General features: G+C 40.0%; 1 long non-coding RNA gene across 1 annotated transcript; it reads right to left on the reverse strand.

Annotated features, from left to right (window-relative positions):
* Window positions 1-5,041, reverse strand: LOC133454498 (uncharacterized). The gene is made up of 3 exons (XR_009783373.1): window positions 4,864-5,041; window positions 1,849-2,022; window positions 1-224 (listed from the first exon to the last, which is right to left on the reverse strand). It is a non-coding gene; the product is annotated as an uncharacterized LOC133454498 (long non-coding RNA).
* Between the last annotated feature and the right edge of the window lie 1,270 nt (window positions 5,042-6,311).

Genomic DNA, 6,311 nt, shown 5'->3' on the forward strand with positions numbered 1-6,311 from the left:
AACAAACATTATTTAGTAACATAATACAATAACACAGTATGATAGGCTACCCTCTGTTTATCCTCCCTGGAAATGTCTGCTCCCTTTTGACATGATGAGCTATGAGTGGCACCAGTTCTCTCCTCCCCCTCTTCTCCACCAAGCGAAGCACCGGCTTCCCTGGATGTCTTCGCCCTGGCCGCCTCCGCGTGCTTTGCAGCCCCAGCCATCCTGCCCCTTCCATACTGTGTTTTGGGGAAAATGACAGAACAAGAAACAAGATTATTAACCTTGTGTCAGATAAATGTATAATGTTAGCAGGAATAAAGTTGACAAATCTGATTAGACAAAGTAGAATGCAAGATTTCCATGGAATGGATGATTACTATAGCCAAATTTAAGAGTTTCTATAGGAATGATTCTGTTCCATTCTGTTTTTCATCACTATAAGCATGAACATTATAAATGATGGGCTGCTGTTTCAACTTGGCTTCTGTCGATCGGCAATCCAATCGTTTCACTGCGATTGAGAAGACAATCAACAATGTTTTTTTTTCTTGCCGATGTTATAAAACATACACATATGCTGCTACAGCTGTGTAGCGCCCCACCCATTGTGCTCTGGCTCAGCTGATCGACGCTCAGACAGCAGTTAGATCTTGCAGTTTTTAACTCTTTTTATACACACAAAGTACAGCCAAATACCAGGCTAAAAAATACAGTATAGATCTCCACATTAGGATGGTGGACCAGAGCATGTGAGGGAAACAGAGCAGGTGAGAATTTTCTTGCTCCTTGCTCACAGACCTGTCCAAAAAAGCAGCGTTGTACACTTAAACCCAAACCTGGCATCGTCAGATTCCAGTATGAGTTCTGTTTCAGATCTCTTCCCTCCCACAGTTTGAATAATAATTTAATCAATGACATACTTTTCGATAACAAACAGATCCAGCTAGAAAACAAGCTGGTTGTAGGTCAGGTATGGGTGGCCCTGGAGCTAAATTGGAGCGGGATGGAGCAGGAGCGCTGGTACAACTTTTAAAATAAAAATCCGCACCCTGCTCGCTGCTGGAGGCCGCATATTTGCACTTCCCCCCCAACTTTTACTGTTGCGCTTGTATTTGGTGCCTTTTGCATCTTCAATTGGTAAATGTCTTTGACATAACATTTAAACTCTTCTTTCTAAACATATTTCTGATAATTGCACATGATTTTGTAATGTTTTACCTCAAAATTCTGATCAAATTTTACATATTGAATCTTTGAATATACTAATTAATTTTTCCACATTGGTGATGTGGTTATAACTAGTCTCGTTTCCAAACTCTAATGTTTCAAAATGATTTTCTGGGGAAGTTCCACCTCAATTTTGTAAAAATAAGCGGGTGTCTGGGTGGAAACGTTTTGTGAGTTTAAAAAAAAACAGTGTTGCAAAACCAACCAACAGTCTTTTAGGGTGGGCCTTTCGTTGCTAACATTGCTGACGTTTGTGGTAAGGTGTGTGCAAAGCAGAGCTAACCAATCATTGGTTGAGGATGAAAGACTAACACAGATTTTCATTTAATTTCATTTACTTGTTCTGCCCATGGAAACATTCAAATTGTACCAAAGGAAATAGCAAACAGTTGCATCTTTATCCGTGTTCAGAAAGGAGCAGGAAAAAGAAAACTCTTATTTAACCTGCCTATTTTATCTATTTTACCTTTTCAAGGAAGCTGGTTGCAACCAGCGGTAGCACTATTACAAAATCCTGCACTAACTTCCCCAGACATTCAAGTCTTGTCCAGTCTCGACCTGAACGTTGGGCATCACAAGACTAAGTCATAATTAGCAGCCTAACAATTTGTAGCAGTTAATATAAAAAGTTACCTTTCTTTTATGTCTGAAGTGACTCATCTATCACCACGAAATGCTCCTTCCCCCAATTCTCTGTCCTTCTCTATGATGCAGCCTCTCCATCGCTGTCACGCAGACCTCCTGTTGCTTTGCCATTCTTGAAAGGGTTCTTGAGGATGCAGCAATGTTGTCCATCATGAAATCAAGCTGGCGAATAATAATAATAATAATAATAATAATAATAATAATAATAATAATAATAATAATAAATATAATAAAAATAATAATAATAATAATAATAATAATAATAATAATAATAATAATAATAATAATAATAATAATAATAATAATAAATATAATAAAAATAATAATAATAATAGTAATAATAATAATAATAATAAATATAATAAAAATAATAATAATAATAATAATAATAAACCAATCGGGTTTTAGGAAGAAACACAGCACAACGACAGCAGCCTTAAAGGTAGTTAATGATTTCATTGAAACCTTAGACAACAATCAACACTGTGCAGCCCTCTTTCTTGATGTGTCTAAGGCTTTCGACACAGTTGATCATGCTATTCTTATTCAAAGACTTGTGAATATTGGACTCTCTGAACAGACTGTCTTGTGGTTTGGAGATTATTTATCAGGTAGATCACAGTGTGTGCAGGCTAATTCAATTCAATTCAATTCAATTTTATTTATATAGCGTCTAATACAACAGAGTTGTCTCTAGACGCTTTACAGAGACCCATACCCAGAACATGACCCCCGAGCAGTTATTACATAAACAATGGCAGGTAAAAACTCCCCTAGTGGGAGAAAAACCTTAAGCCAAACAGTGGCAAGGAAAAACTCCCCTTTAGGAGGGAAGAAACCTTGAGCAGGACCAGGCTCATAAGGGGGGACCCTCCTGCCGAGGGCCAGACTGGTGGGTCAGGGACGGCAACAGCACAGCAACGGAAGCAGCAACGGGATGACCGGGGGTGGGGACCGCAGGCCAGCAAACAGCTCCCGAAGCTCCGGCCCAATCAGCAAGTCCCAGGTTGGGGTGCAGGGTCAGGAAAAGACTTGTGCTCCGTAATGCAAGCTACAAGCCACCCACGGCCACCTGCAGGACAAAAGAGAGAAAAGGGAGGAGAAGGGGGGGCCAGCAACGGGATGACCAGGGGTGGGGACCGCAGGCCAGCACGCAGCTCCCGAAGCTCCGGCCCAATCAGCAAGTCCCAGGTTGGGGTGCAGGGTCGGGGAAAGACTTGTGCTCCGTAATGCAAGCTACAAGCCACCCACGGCCACCTGCAGGACAAAAGAGAGAAAAGGGAGGAGAAGGGGGGGCCAGCAACGGGATGACCAGGGGTGGGGACCGCAGGCCAGCACGCAGCTCCCGAAGCTCCGGCCCAATCAGCAAGTCCCAGGTTGGGGTGCAGGGTCGGGGAAAGGTTGAGAAGGGGCAGGGCCAGGGAGAGGAGTCTTGAGGGACGAACATTCTCCCCCGCCCAAAAGGGGCCGTTACCCTGCCCCCCTCACTCCCACACTGCAGGTTCCGGTGTCCGGCAAAGGATGCTGCAACATGGACAAAAGAGAGAAAAGGGAGGAGAAGGGGGGGCCAGCACAAGAAACCACAGGAGCGACTCTGACACACTAGAGTTTACACTACCTAGAGATTTACCAACACCAGCTAGAGGTTTACTAAACACTAACTATAGGCTTTACTAAACAGAAATGTTTTAAGTTTAGTTTTAAAGGTGGAGGTGGTGTCAGCCCCCTTAACCCAGATTGGAAGTTGGCTAAAGGTGTCACCTCCAGCCCCCTTAATATTAGAAATGGTGTGCCCCAGGGGTCGGTCCTTGGGCCTTTACTTTTTATTATCTATATCAACTGTCTTGATCAAAATGCTGCTGAGGCAAATTTTCATTTTTATGCCGATGACACAGTGATTTATTGTTCTGCGCCTACTTTAAATCAGGCACTCTGTCAGCTACAGCTTGCTTTTAATACTGTGCAATGTACCCTGTTTGAGTTGAAGCTTCTTTTAAATGCTGACAAAACAAAACTCATGACGTTTTCTAATGCAAAATCCAAGCCAGTGAATCTCCCGTCCATCACTACTTTTCAGGGTTCTGAGATTGAATCTGTATCGCAATTTAAGTATCTTGGATTCATAATTGATGATTCGCTCTCATTTAAGCCTCATATTCAGCATCTTGTAAGAAAGTTGAAACTAAAATTGGGTTTTTATTTTAGAAATAAGGCTTGCTTTTCCTTCGAAGCCAAAAAGAGACTTGTTGCCACCACTTTTATGTCTGTGCTTGACCACGGCGATGTCCTATACATGCATGCATCTGCTCTATGTCTTCACTCATTGGATACTGTCTATCATGGAGCATTGAGATTTATAACAAATTTTAGATCTCGTACTCACCACTGCTCTTTGTACACTCGGGTCGGATGGTCTGCTCTGTCCACCCGTAGACTCTATCATTGGCATGTCTTTGTTTATAAGGCCATTCTTGGCCTACTTCCACTCTACTTAGGAAATTATGTTTTTCAAAAAAGCACTGGGACTCATAACCTTCGCTCCCAGGACTTATTTTTATTGTCTGTACCTAGGGGCCGCACTAAACTAGGTAGTAGGGCCTTCAGCTATGCTGCTCCTTATGCATGGAATGAGTTGCAGAAAATTTTAAAATTAAGAGATCTGGTCTCACTTGATGCTTTTAAAGTTCTCCTGAAAGACTTGGAAGCAAGTACATTTAGCTGTAGGTGCTTTGATTGTTGTTGATTTTGACTATTTTTGCGATCTGTTTACTGTTTTGTTAAAACTGTTTTAATTGTTCTTATTTGTTTTTGTAACCATGTTGCTGCCTGTCTTGGCCAGGACTCTCTTGTAAAAGAGATTATTAATCTCAACGAGACTCTCTCCTGGTTAAATAAAGGTTAAAAAAAAAAAAAAAAAAAAAAAAAAATAATAATAATAATAATAATAATAACAATAATACTGACCAAAAAAGTGATCCCACAATGTTAGCCAAAGTTACCTACCATTCAAATCGGTCCACAGATCCACCATCTTTTTCTTCAGCTTCATTTTGTGATGACACCAGTTGCACTTGACTTTCCATCTCAGTATTTTTTTCTTTTGGAGCCATTCAATTAGTTTGAGGTGTTTGTGTTTTTTTTGCCTTCTGTCAGCTAACTCAACTTGTTTGCTAACTTTAACCCACGCATGCCGTGTGCTCCTAAAATGAAACGTGCAGCTTGGTAAATGGCTATCCTGTTAAAATTACTGTCGGTCCTGCCAGAACATTCTGCTCCTCCTACAAGGCAGTTCCACCCAGGTTACACCGCGATAACTCCTGAGTTCTGGTGTGCGCTAATGCTGCGTTCATGACACCTCAGAACTCTGGGTTTCCCCATTGAAAACTCCCATTTCTGTCTTCAAAGCGTTCCAGACATTGACATTAGACATTGTTGTGTGATGTCAGAAAACTTATTCTCCAAGAAGACTCTGAATTTCCTGATTAGGAGCACCAATATTAGGCCTTAGTTAAAAGCCTTAGTTCCGAATTGGCCTGAACGCCGCACGCCGCACTTTTTTCTTTGCGCGCACTGACCGCGGCCCCAGCTACAGAAGAGTCTCAAGATGGATGAGCTCGGAGTCTCACCTCACAGGACCAGGATAACCACGCACAAGGAAAAAGCGGAAAAGGGAAATTCATCTGGAAAACATGGTAAGATTAATCTAACTACGTTAAACTGTTAGCTCTTAATGTTAACTTTATTACACTTTTTTGGAAAAATTCACAATTCGAGTTGTCATAACAAATACATCATTCTGACAAAATGTAAACTTTTCAAAAAGATGCTGCATATTTGACTCAGTAACACTTGAATAATGGAGAAGAAGAAGTTTACGTCGTAAAATTTGAAAGACTGACTTCTCAGTCATGTAACTGAAAGGGTTAAGGGTTCTAAGAGGCTTAGATTTATTAGGAATTCGTCTGAAAAAAATGATTATAGGTAAGAATTACAGTACATAAAAAATATGTGGTTATAATGGGAGTCAATGGGGCAAATTTGGACATGAAGGTAAAGAGTGTAAGTTTTTTTAAATGAACAATCATTGTTCCAAAAATAATAATGCATCAAAATAAATGTTATCAATTATTGACATAGTCAATGCTGTAATATATATATATAGATATATATATATCACTTTGAACCAATTTTTTGAAAATATTGCATATTTTGTGATTTTCCTATTGAAAAAATCAGGAGTTGTAAAAATAATATTTAAAGATTATAATTAACTTTATATCTATGGCTAGGTCTGAAGTTGTTGAAAAGATTTTATGTGGTGAAAGTGAAAATAAATATGTATTACATTTTTATTGCACTTTTATGAGATGGTAGTCAATGAGGCAAATTTGGACTATGTATGTATGTATAAGTGTATATTAATTTTAAGGGATGCTCGAGGGTTAAAGAAT

The sequence above is a fragment of the Cololabis saira genome, chromosome 11 (genome assembly GCF_033807715.1).
Source record: "Cololabis saira isolate AMF1-May2022 chromosome 11, fColSai1.1, whole genome shotgun sequence".
Lineage (NCBI taxonomy): Eukaryota > Metazoa > Chordata > Actinopteri > Beloniformes > Belonidae > Cololabis > Cololabis saira.